The sequence below is a fragment of the Danio rerio genome, chromosome 2 (assembly GCF_052040795.2).
Source record: "Danio rerio strain M-AB ecotype USA chromosome 2, GRCz13ab, whole genome shotgun sequence".
Classification (NCBI taxonomy): domain Eukaryota; kingdom Metazoa; phylum Chordata; class Actinopteri; order Cypriniformes; family Danionidae; genus Danio; species Danio rerio.
The window spans coordinates 955641-978391 of record NC_141022.1 but is presented as its reverse complement, the minus strand read 5'-3'; the positions used below and the strand labels follow the sequence as shown (position 1 = coordinate 978391).

At 42.3% G+C, this 22751-nt stretch overlaps 2 long non-coding RNA genes across 6 annotated transcripts in view; one reads left to right on the top strand and one right to left on the bottom strand.

Moving 5' to 3' along the window:
- The window catches only part of LOC141377573 (uncharacterized), a 29680-nt gene extending 27650 nt beyond the window's left edge, over positions 1-2030 (bottom strand). For all 4 annotated transcript variants that reach the window (XR_015478075.1, XR_015478076.1, XR_015478074.1 and 1 more), the window contains exon 1: positions 1921-2030. This is a non-coding gene — a long non-coding RNA (uncharacterized LOC141377573). The remainder of the gene's footprint in view (positions 1-1920) is intronic.
- LOC147836973 (uncharacterized) overlaps positions 1-22751 on the top strand; it is a 307385-nt gene that overhangs the window by 201137 nt on the left and 83497 nt on the right. The gene's annotated exons all lie outside the window — the stretch shown is intronic.

Below are 22751 nucleotides of genomic sequence, written 5' to 3'. Positions count from 1 at the left end.
GCTTATTTTTTTATTATTGAAAAGCTTCGTTTCAGTTTAGTAAACTCTCCCTGTTTTTGTCGTACAGTATTTGTGCATTGCTCTTTTATATGTAACATGAGTTTCTGTATTATTTACTGTATATTATTAATCAATTCATTCTGCTCATGTTTAATAAATGGTCAATTTATCAGGAAAATATATAGCTTAAGGGGCTAATAATATTGACCTTAAAATGATGTTCAAAAATGTTTAAACTGCTTTTATTCTAGCTGAAATAAAATAAATAAGACTCTCTCTAGAAGACAAATATTATCAGACATACTGTGAAAATTTCTTTGCTCTGTTCAACATCATTTGGGAAAATTTTTAAAAAAGAAAAAAAATTCAAAGGGAGAATAATAATAATTCTGACTTCAACTGTATATTTATTTATTTATTATTGTTTAATACATATTTAATGTATAAGAATATACATATTTACTAAAATAACATTTAATAAATATTATTAATATGAAAATGCTTTTTAAAAAATGTCAAATATATTTCTGTGATCATTTCGTTTCCACTCCAAAATGTTTAATAAATATAAAAAACACATAAAATTTTAGCAAAGGATGAAACGTGACACATAAACAAATCATGTTTGAGTAAATAATTAAATGAATCTAAATACATTTCATTTGTAAAAGTATTATTTTAATTGCATAGTATTTATGTATTGTGCATATTATGCTTATTTTTTTATTATTGAAAAGCTTCGTTTCAGTTTAGTAAACTCTCCCTGTTTTTGTCGTACAGTATTTGTGCATTGCTCTTTTATATGTAACACGAGTTTCTGAATTATTTACTGTATATTATTAATCAATTCATTCTGCTCATGTTTAATAAATGGTCAATTTTATGAAGAAAATAAAAAACTAAAGATCACAAATTAAAAACTTACATAAATGTATTTGGCATCACTCTATGTTGATGGTTTCTCTAATGCATTTTGTTGAATTTAACTGTTTCTGCCGTACAGTATTTAAGCATCTTGTTTCATGTGTAAAATTATTCACTGTAAATTAATCTATTAATTCTGCTCATGTTTGATGAATGCTCAATTTTAAGAGGAAAAAAAAAACTGATGAGCACAAATATAAAACTTTACATAAATATTAATGTATTTAGTCTAACTTTATCAAACTAATCAAATGTTTTAAGTAAATTAAATGTATTGCTGTTTAATAAAACATATACTGTAGGCTATAATGAACTAAAAAGTAATGAAATTAACCACAGCAATAATTAATTACATGCACTAGTAAAATGGTTAAGGTTAGAATATATCTTAAGTTTATATAATTATGCATAATTATTTGTTATTAATAGGGTAAATATATTTAACATGAACACCTTAAAATAAATAGTTTAAGCAAAATCTTGTTGCAATAGAAAGCAAATAAAAAAACAGATATTACAGAAAATATTGAGAAGAAATAATTGATCATGTGAGCATTGTCAGTGTGAAATAAGTCTAGAACTACTATAAAAGATACTTTACTGTAGTGTTTTAACAATACTATAGTAGTGTATTATACTGTATAGCATTTACAGCATTATTGTGAAATGACATACACTAATATATACTTTACTACAGTAAACCGTGGAGTATTGTATTATAATATACCCTATAGTTGTGGTAAAGCACAGTGTTGGCTCATATTTATATCCCTACAGATGTTGTGTTACTGTAGTAACTATTACCACAACACATCAAATATCATAGTTATCATGTTACCATAGCAACAATATAATTATTATTATATATAAAATTATTAAAAATAATCCAAGTACTTTACTGTAGTATGGTTCAGAAGCACTGCTATAAATTACCACAGGATTGCTTTCTAAGAGGCCGACCTGAAAGAGTAAGATGTCAATAATGCGTCGGCTCACCTGAGTGAATTCTCCTCCTCTTCCAGACGTCTGCTTCTCATCTCCATCATATATTTACTCGTGCTCCGTTATTTTCTGGACTCTGCTGTTATTTCTCGTAGTTTCTAAATGACTTTTGCGTCTTAATCTGCTGAATAAAGGCAGAGTGAATGCGAGTCGTCATGGCGGAGGAGCTGCATTGATGGCTGACTGCTGCCATCTATCCGCGCACACGGGCATTACACCAGCTGACTGACCCGCTGACCAAACCACCAGCATGTAAAGGAATACTGTAATTAGGGACCGAGCACCGAAACGGTGCGTAGGCCCTATTGGAATTGCTCTGTTTATTAGGGACCGAGCACCGAAACGGTGCGTAGGCCCTATTGGAATTGCTCCGTTTTTTATTATTATTATTATTATTATTATTATTATTATTCCGCCCCCTATCGGGGCACTTTTGAGGGTCTAAACATGCCCGAAAACTCATGAAAATTTGCACACACACCAAACGCGGTGTAAATAGCAGGTTGATATGGGTCTCGGAAGTGGGCGTGGCAAAATGACTCGACAGCGCCACCTAGAAAAATTAAACGGACGAGCCCCCGATCCACGAATCACGCACATGCACGAAAATTGGCACATACCTCAAACATTCCAAACATATGAAAAAGTCTCTTGGAGCCATATCTCAAACCCAACAGGAAGTTGGATATTTTTGACTTCCTGCGGCGAAAAAGTGGCGTTTTTGCCATTTCCAGGCGTTGTATTTTAACGAACTCCTCCTAGGGATTTTATCCGATCGACACCAAAATTGGGTTTTGTCATCTAAAGGCCTTGGTGATGTTAAATTGCGAAGCTTTAGAGTTTTCGTCGATGGGCGTGTCCGTGGCGGCCTCGCAAACTTTGACGATTCGCCACAAAAGAGGAAGTCGTTATAACTCAGGCATGCATTATCCGATCTGCCTCAAATTTCACACGTTTGATAAGAGTCCTGACCTGAACAAGTTTACTTGCCGATATCCAGATACAGTTATAGCGCCACCTGCTGGCCACAGGAAATGACATGTTTTACATCGTAACAAACTCCTCCCACAAATTTTTTCGTATCAGCACCAAATTTGGGTTGTGTTATCTGAAATTCCTAGCGATGATATATTGTGAAGATCTAGAGTTTTCGGAGAGGGGCGTGTCCATGGCGGCATGACAAACCTCAACACTTCGCCATGGAACAGGAAGTCCTTATAACTCAAGCACACAATGTCCGATCTGCCTGAAACTTTACATGGTTGATAAAAGTCCTCTCCTGAACACATCCTCATAACAATAATGAAGTGGGCGTGGCAAAATGACTCGACAGCGCCACCTATAAAAATTAAACGGACGAGCCCCTGATCTACGAATCACGCACATGCACGAAAATTGGCACACACCTTAAACACGCCAAAACATACGAAAAAGTCTCTTGGAGCCATATCTCAAACCCAACAGGAAATCCGATATTTTTAACTTCCTGCGGCAAATAAGTGGCATTTTTGCCATTTCCAGGCTTTGTATCTTAACAAACTCCTCCTAGGGATTTTATCCTATCGACACCAAAATTGGGTTTTGTCATCTAAAGGCCTTGGCGATGTTAAATTGCGAAGCTTTAGAGGTTTTGTCGATGGGCGTGTCCGTGGCGGCCTCGCAAACTTTAACGATTCGCCACAAAACCGGAAGTCATTATAACTCAGGCATGCATTATCCGATCTGCCTCAAAATTCACATGTTTAATATAAGTCCAGACCTGAACACGTTTACATGCCGATATCCAGATACAGTTATAGCGCCACCTGCTGGCCACAGAAAATGTCATGATTTACAAAGTAATAAACTCATCCCACAAATTTTTTCATATCAGCGCCAAATTTGGGTGCTTGTGTATCTGAAAGCTCAAGCGATGATATATTGTGAAGATCTAGAGTTTTCGCAGAGGGGCGTGTCTGTGGTGGCATGACAAAGCTCAACGCTTTGCCATGAAAAAGGAAGTCCTTATAACTCAACCACACAATGTCTGATCTGCCTGAAACTTCACAGGATTGATAAAAGTCCTCTCCTGAAGACATCTACATAACAATATTGAGTCAGTCAAAGCGCCACCTGCTGGCAACAGGTAGTTTGGCTTATAACTCAGCCACACAATGTCCGATCTGCCTGAAAGTTCACATGGTTAATAAAAGTCCTCTCCTGAACACATCCCCATAACAATATTGAGTCAGTCATAACACCACCTGCTGGCAGAAGATAGTTTGGCTTATAACTCAGCCACACAATGTCAGAATTGCTTGAAACTTCACATGGTTGATAAAATTATTCTCCTAAAGACATCTACATGACAATACTGAGTCACAGTCATAGCGCCACCTGCTGATAGAAGGAAGTTTGGCATAAATCTGTGGATTTTTAAAAGTTTTTTATATATATTGGCTTAAATTGTTATTGTTCACTGTTCTCTGTCATCCTGAGGCCACCGGGCGGCGGTGAGCCCGGGTGCGAGGTCCCTATCATCGCTGCTTGCAGCTTTAATTAGGGACCGAGCACCGAACGGTGCAAGGCCCTATTGGAATTGCTCCGTTTATTATTATTATTAGGGACCGAGCACCGAACGGTGCAAGGCCCTATTGGAATTGCTCCGTTTATTATTATTATTATTATTATTATTATTCTTTTCCGGAATGAATCGCGATTTTGAGGGGCTAAACATGCCCGAAAACTCACGGAACTTTGCACACGCCTCAGAAGTGGCGAAAATTTACGTTTATTATGGGTCTCGGAAGTGGGCGTGGCAAAATGACTCGACAGCGCCACCTAGAAAAATTAAACGGACGAGCCCCCGATCCACGAATCACGCACATGCACGAAAATTGGCACACACCTCAAACATGCCAAAACATACGAAAAAGTCTCTTGGAGCCATATCTCAAATCCAACAGGAAGTCAGATATTTTTAACTTCCTGCAGCGAAAAAGTGGCATTTTTGCCATTTCCAGGCGTTGTATTTTAACGAACTCCTCCTAGGGATTTTATCCGATCGACACCAAAATTGGGTTTTGTCATCTAAAGGCCTTGGCGATGTTAAATTGCGAAGCTTTAGAGTTTTCGTCGATGGGTGTGTCCGTGGCGGCTTCGCAAACTTTGACGATTCGCCACAAAACAGGAAGTCATTATAACTCAGTGATACATTATCCGATCTGCCTCAAAATTCACACGCTTGATAAGCGTCCTGACCTGAACACGTTTACATGCCACTATCCAGATACAGTTATAGCGCCACCTGCTGGCCACAGGAAATGACATGTTTTACAGTGTGACAAACTCCTCCCACAAACTTTATTGTACCAGCACCAAATTTGAGTGGTGTTATCTGAAAGCTCTAGCGATGATATATTGTGAAGATCTAGAGTTTTCGCAGAGGGGCGTGTCTGTGGCGGCATGACAAACCTCAACGCTTCGCCATGGAACAGGAAGTCCTTATAACTCAACCACACCAAGTCCGATCAGCCTAAAACTTCACATGCTTGATAAAAGTCCTTTCCCGAACACATCCCCATAACAATAGTGAAGTGGGCGTGGCAAAATGACTCGACAGCGCCACCTATAAAAATTAAACGGACGAGCCCCTGATCTACGAATCACGCACATACACGAAAATTGGCACACACCTCAACCACGCCAAAACATACGAAAAAGTCTCTTGGAGCCATATCTCAAACCCAACAAGAAGTCGGATATTTTTAACTTCCTGCGGCAAATAAGTGGCATTTTTGCCATTTCCAGGCGTTGTATTTTAACGAACTCCTCCTAGGGATTTTATCTGATCGACACCAAAATTAGGTTTTGTCATCTAAAGGCCTTGGCGATGTTAAATTGTGAAGCTTTAGAGTTTTTGTCAATGGGCGTGTCCGTGGCGGCCTCGCAAACTTTGACGATTCGCCACAAAATCGGAAGTCATTATAACTCAGGCATGCATTATCTAATCTGCCTCAAAATTCACATGTTTAATAAGAGTCCTGACCTGAACACATTTACATGCCAATATCCAGATACAGTTACAGCGCCACCTGCTGGCCACAAGAAATGTCATGATTTACAGAGTAATAAACTCCTCCCACAAAATTTTTCTTATCAGCTCCAAGTTTGGTTGGTTGTTATCTGAAAGTTCTAGCAATTACATTTTGTTAGGGTCTGAAAATTTCACAGAAGGGCGTGTCTGTGGCAGCATGACAAACCTCAACGCTTCGCCATGGAACAGGAAGTCCTCATAACTCAACCACACAAAGTCCGATCAGCCTGAAACTTCACATGGTTGATAAAAGTCCTCCCCTGAACACATTCACATAACAATATTGAGTCACAGTCATAGCGCCACCTGATAGCAGAAGGTAGTTTGGCTTATAACTCAGCCAAACAATGTCCGATCTGCCTGAAAATTCACAGGTTAGATGAGATGCCTCTCCTAAAGACATCTACATGCCGATCTTGAGTCACAGTTATAGCGCCACCTGCTGACAGGAGGAAGTTTTGCATAAATCTGTGATTTTTCTCAGGTTCTTTATATATATCGGCTGAAATTAATATTGTTCGCTGTTCTCTGTTATCCTGAGGCTACCGGGCGGCGGTGAGCCTGGGTGCGAGGTCCCTATCATCGCTGCTTGCAGCTTTAATTAGGGACCGAGCACCGAAACGGTGCGTAGGCCCTATTGGAATTGCTCCGTTTATTATTAGGGACCGAGCACCGAACGGTGCAAGGCCCTATTGGAATTGCTCCGTTTATTATTATTATTAGGGACCGAGCACCGAACGGTGCAAGGCCCTATTGGAATTGCTCCGTTTATTATTATTATTCTTTTCCGGAATGAATCGCGATTTTGAGGGCCTTACCATGCCCGAAAACTCACGAAACTTTGCACACACCTCAGAAGTGGCGAAAATTTACGTTTGTTATGGGTTTTGGAAATGGGCGTGGCAAAATGACTCGACAGCGCCACCTAGAAAAATTAAACGGACAAGCCGCCGATCCACGAATCACGCACATGCAAGAAAATCGGCACACACCTCAAACATGCCAAAACATACGAAAAAGTCTCTTGGAGCCATATCTCAAACCCAACAGGAAGTCGGATATTTTTAACTTCCTGCGGTGAAAAAGTGGCGCTTTTGCCATTTCCAGGCGTTGTATTTTAACGAACTCCTCCTAGGGATTTTATCCGATCGACACCAAAATTGGGTTTTGTCATATAAAGGCCTTGGCGATGTTAAATTGCGAAGCTTTAGAGTTTTCGTCGATGGGCGTGTCCGTGGCGGCCTCGCAAACTTTGACGATTCGCCACAAAACAGGAAGTCGTTATAACTCAGGCATGCATTATCCGATCTGCCTCAAAATTCACACGCTTGATAAGAGTCCTGACCTGAACACGTTTACATGCCGATATCCAGATACAGTTATAGCGCCACCTGCTGGCCACAGGAAATGACATGTTTTACAGTGTAACAAACTCCTCTTACAAATTTTTTCGTATCAGCACCAAATTTGGGTTGAGTTATCTGAAAGCTCTAGCGATGATATATTGTGAAGATCTAGAGTTTTCGGAGAGGGGCGTGTCCGTGGCGGCATGACAAACCTCAACGCTTCGCCATGGAACAGGAAGTCCTTATAACTCAACCACACAAAGTCCGACCTGCCTGAAACTTCACATGGTTGATAAAAGTCCTCTCCTGAACACATCCCCATAACAATATTGAAGTGGGCGTGGCAAAATGACTCGACAGCGCCACCTATAATAATTAAACGGACGAGCCCCTGATCTACGAATCACGCACATGCACGAAAATTGACACACACCTCAAACACGCCAAAACATACGAAAAAGTCTCTTGGAGCCATATCTCAAACCCAACAGGAAGTCGGATATTTTTAACTTCCTGCGGCAAATAAGTGGCATTTTTGCCATTTCCAGGCGTTGTATCTTAACGAACTCCTCCTAGGGATTTTATCCGATCGACACCAAAATTGGGTTTTGTCATCAAAAGGCCTTGGCGATGTTAAATTGCGAAGCTTTAGAGTTTTTGTCGATGGGCGTGTCTGTGGCGGCCTCGCAAACTTTGATGATTCGCCACAAAACCGGAAGTCTTTATATCTCAGGCATGCATTATCCAATCTGCCTCAAAATTCACATGTTTAATAAGAGTCCATACCAGAACACGTTTACATGCCAATATCCAGATACAGTTATAGCGCCACCTGCTGGCCACAGGAAATTACATGATTTACGGAGTAACAAACTCCTCCCACAAATTTTATCGTATCAGCACCAAAACTGGGTGGTGTAATCTGAAAGTTCTAGCGATGATATATTGTAAAGATCTAGAGTTTTCACCGAGGGGCGTGTCTGTGGCGGCATGACAAACCTTAACGCTTCGCCATGGAACAAAGTCCTTATAACTCAACCACACAATGTCCGACCTGCCTGAAACTTCACATGGTTGATATAAGTCCTCTCCTGAACACATCTACATAATAATATTGAGTCTGTCATAGCGCCACCTGCTGGCAGATAGTAGTTTGGCTTACAAATCAGCCCCACAATGTCTGATCTGCCTGAAACTTTACATGGTTGTTTAAAATCCTCTCCTAAACACATGTACATAATAATATTGAGTCTGTCATAGCGCCACCTGCTGGCAACAGAAAGTTTGGCTTATAACTCAGCCACACAATGTCTGAACTGCTTGAAACTTCACATGGTTGATTAAATTCCTCTCCTGAAGACATCTACATACCAATATTAAGACACAGTCATAGCGCCACCTGCTGACAGGAGAAAGTTTGGCTTACAACTCAGCCCCACAATGTCTGATCAGCCTGAAACTTCACATGATTTAGTAAAACCCTCTCCTGAACACATCTACATGCCAATATTAAGACACAGTCATAGCGCCACCTGCTGACAGGAGAAAGTTAGGCATAAATCTGTGATTTTCTCTGGTTCTTTTTATATATCGGCTTAAGTTATTATTGTTCGCTGTTCTTTGTCATCCGGAGGCCACCGGCGGCGGTGAGCCCGGGTGCGAGGTCCCTATCATCGCTGCTTGCAGCTTTAATTATTATTATTATTATTATTCTCGTCCGGAATGAATCGCGGTTTTGAGGGGCTAAAGATGCCCGAAAACTCACGCAACTTTGCACACGCCTCAGAAGTGGTGAAAATTTACGTTTATTATGGGCTTCGGAAGTGGGCGTGGCAAAATGACTCGACAGCGCCACCTAGAAAAATTAAACGGACGAGCCCCCGATCCACGAATCACACACACGCACGAAAATTGGCACACACCTCAAACATGCCAAAACATACGAAAAAGTCTCTTGGAGCCATATCTCAAACCCAACAGGAAGTCGGATATTTTTGACTTCCTGCGGCAAAAAAGTGGCGTTTTTGCCATTTCCAGGCGTTGTATTTTAACGAACTCCTCCTAGGGATTTTATCCGATCGACACCAAAATTGGGTTTTGTCATCTAAAGGCCTTGGCGATGTTAAATTGCGAAGCTTTAGAGTTTTCGTCGATGGGCGTGTCCGTGGCGGCCTCGCAAACTTTGACGATTCGCCACAAAACAGGAAGTCGTTATAACTCAGGCATGCATTACCCGATCTGCCTTAAAATTCACACGCTTGATAAGCGTCCTGACCTGAACACGTTTACATGCCAATATCCAGATACAGTTATAGCGCCACCTGCTGGCCACAGGAAATTACATGATTTACGGAGTAATAAACTCCTCCCACAAATTTTTTTGTATCAGCTTCAAAATTGGGTGGTGTTATCTGAAAGCTCTAGCAATGATATATTGTGAAGATCTAGAGTTTTCGCCGAGGGGCGTGTCTGTGGCGGCATGACAAACCTCAACGCTTCGCCATGGAACAGGAAGGCTTTATAACTCAACCACACAATGTCTGATCAGCCTGAAACTTCACATGGTTGATAAAAGTCCTCTCCTGAAAACATCCACATAACAATATTGAAGTGGGCGTGGCAAATAGACCCGACAGCGCCACCTACCAAAATTAAACGGACTAGCCCCTGATCTACGAATCACGCACATGCACGAAAATTGGCACACACCTCAAACACGCCAAAACATACGAAAAAGTCTCTTGGAGCCATATCTCAAACCCAACAGGAAGTCGGATATTTTTAACTTCCTGTGGCAAAAAAGTGGCGTTTTTGCCATTTCTAGGCGTTGTATTTTAACGAACTCCTCCTAGGGATTTTATCTGATTGACACCAAAATGGGTTTTGTCATCTTAAAGCCTTGGTGATGTTAAATTGCGAAGTTTTAGAGTTTTCATCGATGGATGTTTCCGTGGCGGCCTCGCAAACGATGATGATTCGCCACAAAACAGGAAGTCATTATATCTCAGGCATGCAATATTCGATCTGACATGTTTGACACTGTAACAAACTCCTTCCACAAACTTTCCCGTATCAGCACCAAAATAGAGTGGTGTTATCTGAAAACTCTAGTGATGATATATTGTGAAGATGTAGAGTTTTTGCAGAGGGGCGTGTCTGTGGTGGCATGACAAACCTCAACGCTTCGCCATGGAACAGGAAGTTATTATAACTCAACCACACAATGTCTGATCAGCCTGAAACTTCACATGATTGATAAAAGTCCTCTCCTGAACACATCTACATAACAATATTGAGTCAGTCATAGCGCCACCTGCTGGCAGAAGGTAGATTGGCTTATAACTCAGCCAAACAATGTCCGATCTGCCTAAAACTTCACATGGTTGATAAGTTTCCTCTCCTGAAGACATCTACATGCCAATCATGAGTCACAGTTATAGCTCCACCTGCTGACAGGAGGAAATTTGGCATAAGCCTGTGATTTTCTCAGATTTTTTTAATATATCGGCTTAAATTATTACTGTTCGCTGTTCTCTGTCATCCTGAGGCCACCGGGCGGCGGTGAGCCCGGTTGCGAGGTCCCTATCATCGCTGCTTGCAGCTTTAATTAGGGACCGAGCACCGAAACGGTGCGTAGGCCCTATTGGAATTGCTCCGTTTTTTATTATTATTATTAGGGACCGAGCACCGAAACGGTGCGTAGGCCCTATTGGAATTGCTCCGTTTTTTATTATTATTATTATTATTATTATTATTATTATTCCGCCCCCTATCGGGGCACTTTTGAGGGTCTAAACATGCCCGAAAACTCATGAAAATTTGCACACACACCAAACCCGGTGTAAATAGCAGGTTGATATGGGTCTCGGAAGTGGGCGTGGCAAAATGACTCCACAGCGCCACCTAGAAAAATTAAACGGACGAGCCCCCGATCCACGAATCACACACATGCACGAAAATTGGCACACACCTCAAACACGCCAAAACATACGAAAAAGTCTCTTGGAGCCATATCTCAAACCCAACAGGAAGTCGGATATTTTTGACTTCCTGCGGCGAAAAAGTGGCGTTTTTGCCATTTCCAGGCGTTGTATTTTAACGAACTCCTCCTAGGGATTTTATCTGATAAACACCAAAATTGGGTTTTGTCATCTTAAAGCCTTGGTAATGTTAAATTGCGAAGCTTTAGAGTTTTCATCGATGGGCGTGTCCGTGGCGGCCTCGCAAACTTTGATGATTCGCCACAAAACAGGAAGTCTTTATAACTCAGGGATGCATTATTCGATCTGCCTCAAAATTCACACTTTTAATAACAGTCCTGACCTGAACAGGTTTACGTGCTGATAATATTGAGTCTTTCATAGCGCCACCTGCTGGCAGAATGTAGTTTGTCTTAAAACACAATCTCCACACAATCTCTGATCTGCCTGAAACTTCACATGGTTGATAAAAGTCCGCTCCTGAACACATCCACATAACAATATTGAGTCAGTCATAACGCCACCTGCTGGCAGAAGGTAGTTTGGCTTATAACTCAGCCACACAATGTCCCATGTGCCTGAAACTTCACATGGTTGATAAGATTCCTCTCCGGAAGATATCTACATGCCAATCTTAAGTCACAATTATATCACCACCTGCTGACAGGAGGAAGTTTGGCATAAATCTGTGATTTTCTTAGATTTTTTTTTATATATTGGCTTAAATTATTATTGTTCGCTGTTCTCTGTCATCGTAAGGTCACCGGGCGGCGGTGAGCCCGGGTGCGAGGTCCCTATCATCGCTGCTTGCAGCTTTAATTAGGGACCGAGCACCGAAACGGTGCGTAGGCCCTATTGGAATTGCTCCGTTTATTAGGGACCGAGCACCGAACGGTGCAAGGCCCTATTGGAATTGCTCCGTTTATTAGGGACCGAGCACCGAAACGGTGCGTAGGCCCTATTGGAATTGCTCCGTTTTTTATTATTATTATTATTATTATTATTATTATTCCGCCCCCTATCGGGGCACTTTTGAGGGTCTAAACATGCCCGAAAACTCATAAAAATTTGCACACACACCAAACGCGGTGTAAATAGCAGGTTGATATGGGTCTCGGAAGTGGGCGTGGCAAAATGACTCGACAGCGCCACCTAGAAAAATTCAACGGACGAGCCCCCGATACACGAATCACGCACATGCACGAAAATTAGCACACACCTCAAACACGCCAAAACATACGAAAAAGTCTCTTGGAGCCATATCTCAAACCTAACAGGAAGTCGGATATTTTTAACTTCCTGCGGCGAAAAAGTGGCTTTTTTGCCATTTCCAGGCGTTGTATTTTAACGAACTCCTCCTAGGGATTTTATCCGATCGACACCAAAATTGGATTTTGTCATCTAAAGGCCTTGGCGATGTTAAATTGCGAAGCTTTAGAGTTTTCGTCGATGGACGTGTCCGTGGCGGCCTCGCAAACTTTGACGATTCGCCACAAAACAGGAAGTCGTTATAACTCAAGCATGCATTATCCGATCTGCCTCAAAATTCACACGTTTGATAAGAGTCCTGACCTGAACACGTTTAAATGCCGATATCCAGATACAGTTATAGCGCCACCTGCTGGCCACAGGAAATGACATTATTTACGGAGTAACAAACTCCTCCCACAAATTTTATCGTATCAGCACCAAAATTGGGTTGTGTTATCTGAAAGCTCTAGCGATGATATATTGTGAAGATCTAGAGTTTTCGGAGAGGGGTGTGTCCGTGGCGGCATGACAAACCTCAACGCTTCGCCATGGAACAGGAAGTCCTTATAACTCAACCACACAATGTCCGATCTGCCTGAAACTTCACATGGTTGATAAACGTCATCTTTTGAACACATCCACATATCAATATTGAAGTGGGCGTGGCAAAATTACTCGACAGCGCCACCTATAAAAATTAAACGGACAAGCCCCCGATCTACGAATCACGCACATGCACAAAAATTGGCACACACCTCAAACACGCCAAAACATACGAAAAAGTCTCTTGGAGCCATATCTCAAGCCCAACAGGAAGTCGGATATTTTTAACTTCCTGTGGCGAAAAAGTGGCGTTTTTGGCATTTCCAGGCGTTGTATTTTAACGAACTCCTCCTAGGGATTTTATCTGATTGACACCAAAATTGGGTTTTGTCATCTTAAAGCCTTGGTGATGTTAAATAGCGAAGCTTTAGAGTTTTCATCGATGGGCGTGTCCGTGGCGGCCTCGCAAACGTTGATGATTCGCCACAAAACAGGAAGTCGTTATAACTCAGGCATGCATTATCTGATCTGCCTCAAAATTCACACATTTAATAACAGTCCTGACCTGAACAGGTTTACGTGCCAATATACAGTTACAGTTATAGCGCCACCTGCTGGCCACAGGAAATGACATGTTTGACACTGTAACAAACTCCTTCCACAAACTTTCCCGTATCAGCACCAAAATAGAGTGGTGTCATCTGAAAGCTCCAGCGATGATATAATGTGAAGATCTAGAGTTTTTGCAGAGGGGCGTGTCTGTGGTGGCATGACAAACCTCAACGCTTCGCCATGGAACAGGAAGTTCTTATAACTCAACCACACAATGTCTGATCTGCCTGAAATTTCACATGATTGACAAAAGACCTCTTCTGAACACATCTACATAACAATATTGAGTCAGTCATAGCGCCACCTGCTGGCAGAAGGTAGATTGGCTTATAACTCAACCACACAAACTCCGATCTGCCTGAAACTTCACATGGTTGATAAAAGTCCTCTCCTGAACACATACCCATAACAACATTGAGTCTGTCATAGCACCACCTGCTGACAAAAGGCAGTTTGGCTTATAACTCAGCCAAACAATGTCGGATCTGCCTGAAACTTCACATGGTTGATTAAATTCCATTACTGAAGACATCTACATGCCAATCTTGAGTCACAGTCATAGCGCCACCTGCTGAGAGGAGGAGGTTTGGCATAAATCTGTGATTTTCTCAGATTTTTTAAATATATCGGCTTAAATTATTACTGTTCGCTGTTCTCTGTCATCCTGAGGCCACCGGGCGGCGGTGAGCCCGGGTGCGAGGTCCCTATCATCGCTGCTTGCAGCTTTAATTAGGGACCGAGCACCGAAACGGTGCGTAGGCCCTATTGGAATTGCTCCGTTTTTTATTATTATTATTATTATTATTATTCCGCCCCCAACCGGGGCTCTTTTGAGGGTCTAAACATGCCCGAAAACTCACGAAAATTTGCACACACACCAAACGCGGTGTAAATGGCTGGGTTTTAGAGGTTTCGGAAGTGGGCGTGGCAAAATGACTCGACAGCGCCACCTAGAAAAATTAAACGGACGAGCCCCCGATCCACGAATCACGCACATGCACGAAAATTGGCACACACCTCAAACATGCCAAAACATACGAAAAAGTCTCTTGGAGCCATATCTCAAACCCAACAGGAAGTCGGATATTTTTGACTTCCTGCGGCGAAAAAGTGGCGTTTTTGCCATTTCCAGGCGTTGTATTTTAACGAACTCCTCCTAGGTATTTTATTCGATCGACACCAAAATTGGGTTTTGTCATCTAAAGGCCTTGGCGATGTTAAATTGCGAAGCTTTAGAGTTTTCGTAGATGGGCGTGTCCGTGGCGGCCTCGCAAACTTTGACGATTCGCCACAAAACAGGAAGTCGTTATAACTCAGGCATGCATTATCCGATCTGCCTCAAAATTCACACGCTTGATAAGCGTCCTGACCTGAACACGTTTACATGCCAATATCCAGATACAGTTATAGCGCCACCTGCTGGCCACAGGAAATGACATGTTTTACACTGTAACAAACTCCTCCCACAAATTTTATGGTATCAGCACCAAATTTGAGTGGTGTTATCTGAAAGCTCTATCGGTGATATATTGTGAAGATCTAGAGTTTTTGCTGAGGGGCGTGTCCGTGGCGGCATGACAAACTTCAACGCTTCGCCATGGAACAGGAAGTCTTTATAACTCAACCACACAAAGTCCGATCAGCCTGAAACTTCATATGGTTGATAAAAGTCCGTCCCTGAACACATCCACATAACAATATTGAAGTGGGCGTGGCAAAATGACTCGACAGCGCCACCTATAAAATTTAAACGGACGAGCCCCTGATCTACGAATCACGCATATGCACGAAAATTGGCACACACCTCAAACACGCCAAAACATACGAAAAAGTCTCTTGGAGCCATATCTCAAACCCAACAGGAAATCGGATATTTTTAACTTCCTGTGGCGAAAAAGTGGCGTTTTTGCAATTTTCAGGCGTTGTATTTTAATGAACTCCTCCTAGGGATTTTATCTGATTGACACCAAAATTGGGTTTTGTCATCTTAAAGCCTTGGCGATGTTAAATTGCGAAGCTTTAGAGTTTTCATCGATGGGCGTGTCTGTGGCGGGCTCACAAACGATGATGATTCGCCACAAAACAGGAAGTCGTTATAACTCTGGCATGCAATATTCGATCTGCATCAAAATTCACACATTTAATAACAGTCCTGACCTGAACAGGTTTATGTGCCAATATCCAGATACAGTTATAGCGCCACCTGCTGGCCACAGGAAATGACATGTTTGACACTGTAACAAACTCCTTCCACAAACTTTCCCGTATCAGCACCAAAATAGAGTGGTGTCATCTGAAAGCTCTAGTGATGATATATTGTGAAGATCTAGAGTTTTTGCAGAGGGGCGTGTCTGTGGTGGCATGACAAACCTCAACGCTTCGCCATGGAACAGGAAGTTATTATAACTCAACCACACAATGTCTGATCTGCCTGAAACTTCACATGGTTGATTAAATTCCATTACTGAAGACATCTACATGCCAATCTTAAGTCACAGTTATAGTGCCACCTGCTGGCAGATGGTAGTTTGCAGTATAACTCAACCACACAAAGTCCGATCTGGCTGAAACTTCACAAGGTTGATAAAAGTCCTCTCCTGAACACATCTACATAACAACATTGAGTCTGTCATAGCGCCACCTGCTGACAAAAGGCAGTTTGGCTTATAACTCAGCCAAACAATGTCCGATCTGCCTAAAACTTCACATGGTTGATAAGTTTCCTCTCCTGAAGACATCTACATGCCAATCATGAGTCACAGTTATAGCGCCACCTGCTGACAGGAGGAAGTTTTGCATAAATCTGTTATTTTCTTAGATCTTTTTTTATATATCGGCTTAAATTATTACTGTTCGCTGTTCTCTGTCATCCTGTGGCCACCGGGCGGCGGTGAGCCCGGGTGCGAGGTCCCTATCATCGCTGCTTGCAGCTTTAATTATTATTATTATTATTATTCTTTTCCGGAATGAATCGCGATTTTGAGGGGCTAAACATGCCCGAAAACTCACGGAACTTTGCACACGCCTCAGAAGTGGCAAAAATTTACGTTTATTATGGGTCTCGGAAGTGGGTGTGGCAAAATGACTCGACAGCGCCACCTAGAAAAATTAAACGGACGAGCCCCCGATCTACGAATCACGCACATGCACGAAAATTAGCACACACCTCAAACATGCCAAATCATACAAAAAAGTCTCTTGGAGCCATATCTCAAACCCAACAGGAAGTCGGATATTTTTGACTTTCCGCGGCGAAAAAGTGGCGTTTTTGCCATTTCCAGGCGTTGTATTTTAACGAACTCCTCCTAGGGATTTTATCCGATCGACACCAAAATTGGGTTTTGTCATCTTAAAGCCTTGGCGATGTTAAATTGCGAAGCTTTAGAGTTTTCGTCGATGGGCGTGTCGGTGGCGGCCTCGCAAAGTTTGACGATTCGCCACAAAACAGGAAGTCGTTATAACTCAGACATGCATTATCCGATCTGCCTCAAAATTCACACGTTTAATAACAGTCCTGACCTGAACACGTTTACATGCCAATATCCAGATACAGTTACAGCGCCACCTGCTGGCCACAGGAAATGACATGTTTTACAGAGTAACAAACTCCTCCCACAAATTTTATCGTATCAGCACCAAAATTGGGTAGTGTTATCTAAAAGCTCTAGTGATGATATATTGTGAAGATCTAGAGTTTTCGGAGAGGGGCGTGTCCATGGCGGCATGACAAACCTCAATGCTTCGCCATTGACCAGGAAGGCTTCATAACTCAACCCCACAATGTCTGCTCAGCCTGAAACTTCACATGGTTGGTAAAAGTCTTCTCCTGAACACATCCACATAACAATATTGAAGTGGGCGTGGCAAATCAACTCGTCAGCGCCACCTAAAAAAATTAATTGGATGAGCCCCTGATATACGAATCACGCACATGCACGAAAATTGGCACACACCTCAAACATGCCAAAACATACGAAAAAGTCTCTTGGTGCCATATCTCAAACTCAACAGGAAGTCGGATATTTTTAACTTCCTGCTGAAAAAAAGTGGCGTTTTTGCCATTTCCAGACGTTGTATTTTAACGAACTCCTCCTAGGGATTTTATCCGATCAACACCAAAATTTGGTTTTGTCATCTATAGGCCTTGGCGATGTTAAATTGCGAAGCTTTAGAGTTTTCGCAGAGGGGTGTGTACGTGGTGGCATGACAAACCTCAACGCTTCGCCATTGACCAGGAAGTCCTTATAACTCAACCACACAATGTCCGATCTGCCTGAAGCTTCACATGGTTGATAAAAGTCCTCTTCTGAACACATCCACATAACAATATTGAGTCAGTCATAGCGCCACCTGCTGGCAACCAGAAGTTTGGCTGATAACTCAGCCACACAATGTCTGACCTGCCTGAAAATTCACATGGTTGAATAAAATCCTCTCCTGAAGACATCTACAAGCCAAAATCAAGTCACAGTCATAGCGCCACCTGCTGACAAAAGGAAGTTACTTATAACTCAGGCAAGCAATGTTCGATCTGCCTGAAAAATTACATGGTTGATCAAATTTATCTCCTAAAAACATCTACATGCTAATATTGACACACAGTCCAAGCGCAACCTGCTGACAGGAGGAAGTATGGCATAAATCTGTGATTTTCTTAGGTTTTTTAAATGTATATTGGCTTAAATTAATATTGTTCGCTGTTCTCTGTCATCCTGAGAACACCGGGCGGCGGTGAGCCCGGGTGCGAGGTCCCTATCATCGCTGCTTGCAGCTTTAATTATTATTATTATTATTATTCTCCTGCGAAATGAATCGCGGTTTTGAGGGGCTAAACATGCCCGAAAACTCACGCAACTTTGCACACGCCTCAGAGGTGGCGAAAATTTACGTTTGTTATGGGCTTTGGAAGTGGGCGTGGCAAAATGACTCGACAGCGCCACCTAGAAAAATTAAACGGACGAGCCCCCGATCCACGAATCACGCACATGCACGAAAATTGGCACACACCTCAAACATGCCAAAACATACGAAAAAGTCTCTTGGAGCCATATCTCAAACCCAACAGGAAGTCGGATATTTTTAACTTCCTGCGGCGAAAAAGTGGCGTTTTTGCCATTTCCAGGCGTTGTATTTTAACGAACTCCTCCTAGGGATTTTATCCGATCGACACCAAAATTGGGTTTTGTCATCTAAAGGCCTTGGCGATGTTAAATTGCGAAGCTTTAGAGTTTTCATCGATGGGCGTGTCTGTGGCGGCCTCGCAAACTTTGACGATTCGCCACAAAAGAGGAAGTCGTTATAACTCAGGCATGCATTATCCGATCTGCCTCAAAATTCACACGCTTGATAAGGGTCCTGACCTGAACACGTTTACATGCCAATATCCAGATATAGTTATAGCGCCACCTGCTGGCCACAGGAAATGACATGATTTACGGAGTTACAAACTCCTCCCACAAATTTTATCGTATCAACACCAAAATTGAGTGGTGTTATCTGAAAGCTCTAGCGATGATATATTGTGAAGATCTAGAGTTTTCGCAGAGGGGCGTGTCCATGGCGCTATGACAAACCTCAACGCTTCACCATGGAACAGGAAGTCCTTATAACACACCCACACAATGTCCGATCAGCCTGAAACTTCACATGGTTGATAAACGTCATCTCTTGAACACATCCACATAACAATATTGAAGTGGGCGTGGCAAAATGACTCGACAGCGCCACCTAGAAAAATTAAACGGACGAGCCCCCGAGCTACGAATCACGCACATGCACAAAAATTGGCACACACCTTAAACATGGCAAAACATACGAAAAAGTCTCTTGGAGCTATATCTCAAACCCAACAGGAAGTCGGATATTTTTAACTTCCTGTGGCGAAAAAGTGGCGCTTTTGCCATTTTCAGACGTTGTATTTTAACGAACTCCTCCTAGGGATTTTATCTGATAAACACCAAAATTGGGTTTTGTCATCTTAAAGCCTTGGTGATGTTAAATTGCAAAGCTTTAGAGTTTTCGTCGATGGGCGTGTCCGTGACGGCCTCGCAAACTTTGACGATTCGCCACAAAAGAGGAAGTCGTTATAACTCAGGCATGCATTATCCGATCTGCCTCAAAATTCACACGCTTGATAAGGGTCCTGACCTGAACACGTTTACATGCCAATATCCAGATATAGTTATAGCGCCACCTGCTGGCCACAGGAAATGACATGATTTACGGAGTTACAAACTCCTCCCACAAATTTTATCGTATCAACACCAAAATTGAGTGGTGTTATCTGAAAGCTCTAGCGATGATATATTGTGAAGATCTAGAGTTTTCGCAGAGGGGCGTGTCCATGGCGCTATGACAAACCTCAACGCTTCACCATGGAACAGGAAGTCCTTATAACACAACCACACAATGTCCGATCAGCCTGAAACTTCACATGGTTGATAAACGTCATCTCTTGAACACATCCACATAACAATATTGAAGTGGGCGTGGCAAAATGACTCGACAGCGCCACCTAGAAAAATTAAACGGACGAGCCCCCGATCTACGAATCACGCACATGCACAAAAATTGGCACACACCTTAAACATGGCAAAACATACGAAAAAGTCTCTTGGAGCTATATCTCAAACCCAACAGGAAGTCGGATATTTTTAACTTCCTGTGGCGAAAAAGTGGCGCTTTTGCCATTTTCAGACGTTGTATTTTAACGAACTCCTCCTAGGGATTTTATCTGATAAACACCAAAATTGGGTTTTGTCATCTTAAAGCCTTGGTGATGTTAAATTGCAAAGCTTTAGAGTTTTCATCGATGGGCGTGTCCGTGGCGGCCTCGCAAACTTTGATGATTCGCCACAAAACAGGAAGTCGTTATAACTCAGGCATGCAATATTCGATCTGCCTCAAAATTCACACATTTAATAACAGTCCTGACCTGATCAGGTTTACGTGCCGATATCCAGTTACAGTTATAGCGCCACCTGCTGGCCACAGGAAATTACATGTTTGACACTGTAACAAACTCCTCCCACAAACTTTCCTGTATCAGCACCAAAATAGAGTGGTGTCATCTGCAAGCTCTAGCGATGATATATTGTGAAGATCTAGAGTTTTTGCAGAAGGGCGTGTCTGTGGTGGCATGACAAACCTCAACGCTTCGCCATGGAACAGGAATTTCTTATAACTCAACCACACAATGTTTGATCTGCCTGAAACTTCACATGATTGATAAAAGTCCTCTCCTGAACACATCTACATAACAATACTGAGTCAGTCATAGCGCCACCTGCTGGCAGAATGTAGTTTGTCTTAAAACACAATCTCCACACAATCTCTGATCTGCCTGAAACTTCACATGGTTGATAAAAGTCCGCTCCTGAACACATCAACATAACAATACTAAGTCAGTCATTACGCCACCTGCTGGCAGAAGGTAGTTTGGCTTATAAGTCAGCCAAACAATGTCCCATGTGCCTGAAACTTCACATGGTTGATAAGATTCCTCTCCTTAAGACATCTACATGCCAATCTTAAGTCACAGTTATAGCGCCACCTGCTGACAGGAGGAAGTTTGGCATAAATCTGTGATTTTTTTAGATTTTTTTTATATATCGGCTTAAATTATTATTGTTCGCTGTTCTCTGTCATCGTAACGTCACCGGGCGGCGTTGAGCCCGGGTGCGAGGTCCCTTTCATCGCTGCTTGCAGCTTTAATTAGGGACCGAGCACCGAAACGGTGCGTAGGCCCTATTGGAATTGCTCCGTTTTTTATTATTATTATTATTATTATTATTCCGCCCCCTATCGGGGCACTTTTGAGGGTCTAAACATGCCCGAAAACTCATGAAAATTTGCACACACACCAAACGCGGTGTAAATAGCAGGTTGATATGGGTCTCGGAAATGGGCGTGGCAAAATGACTCGACAGCGCCACCTAGAAAAATTAAACGGACGAGCCCCCGATCCACGAATCACGCACATGCACGAAAATTGGCACACACCTCAAACATGCCAAAACATACGAAAAAGTCTCTTGGAGCCATATCTCAAACCCAACAGGAAGTCGGATATTTTTGACTTCCTGCGGCGAAAAAGTGGCGTTTTTGCCATTTCCAGGCGTTGTATTTTAACGAACTCCTCCTAGGTATTTTATTCGATCGACACCAAAATTGGGTTTTGTCATCTAAAGGCCTTGGCGATGTTAAATTGCGAAGCTTTAGAGTTTTCGTAGATGGGCGTGTCCGTGGCGGCCTCGCAAACTTTGACGATTCGCCACAAAACAGGAAGTCGTTATAACTCAGGCATGCATTATCCGATCTGCCTCAAAATTCACACGCTTGATAAGCGTCCTGACCTGAACACGTTTACATGCCAATATCCAGATACAGTTATAGCGCCACCTGCTGGCCACAGGAAATGACATGTTTTACACTGTAACAAACTCCTCCCACAAATTTTATGGTATCAGCACCAAATTTGAGTGGTGTTATCTGAAAGCTCTATCGGTGATATATTGTGAAGATCTAGAGTTTTTGCTGAGGGGCGTGTCCGTGGCGGCATGACAAACTTCAACGCTTCGCCATGGAACAGGAAGTCTTTATAACTCAACCACACAAAGTCCGATCAGCCTGAAACTTCATATGGTTGATAAAAGTCCGTCCCTGAACACATCCACATAACAATATTGAAGTGGGCGTGGCAAAATGACTCGACAGCGCCACCTATAAAATTTAAACGGACGAGCCCCTGATCTACGAATCACGCATATGCACGAAAATTGGCACACACCTCAAACACGCCAAAACATACGAAAAAGTCTCTTGGAGCCATATCTCAAACCCAACAGGAAATCGGATATTTTTAACTTCCTGTGGCGAAAAAGTGGCGTTTTTGCAATTTTCAGGCGTTGTATTTTAATGAACTCCTCCTAGGGATTTTATCTGATTGACACCAAAATTGGGTTTTGTCATCTTAAAGCCTTGGCGATGTTAAATTGCGAAGCTTTAGAGTTTTCATCG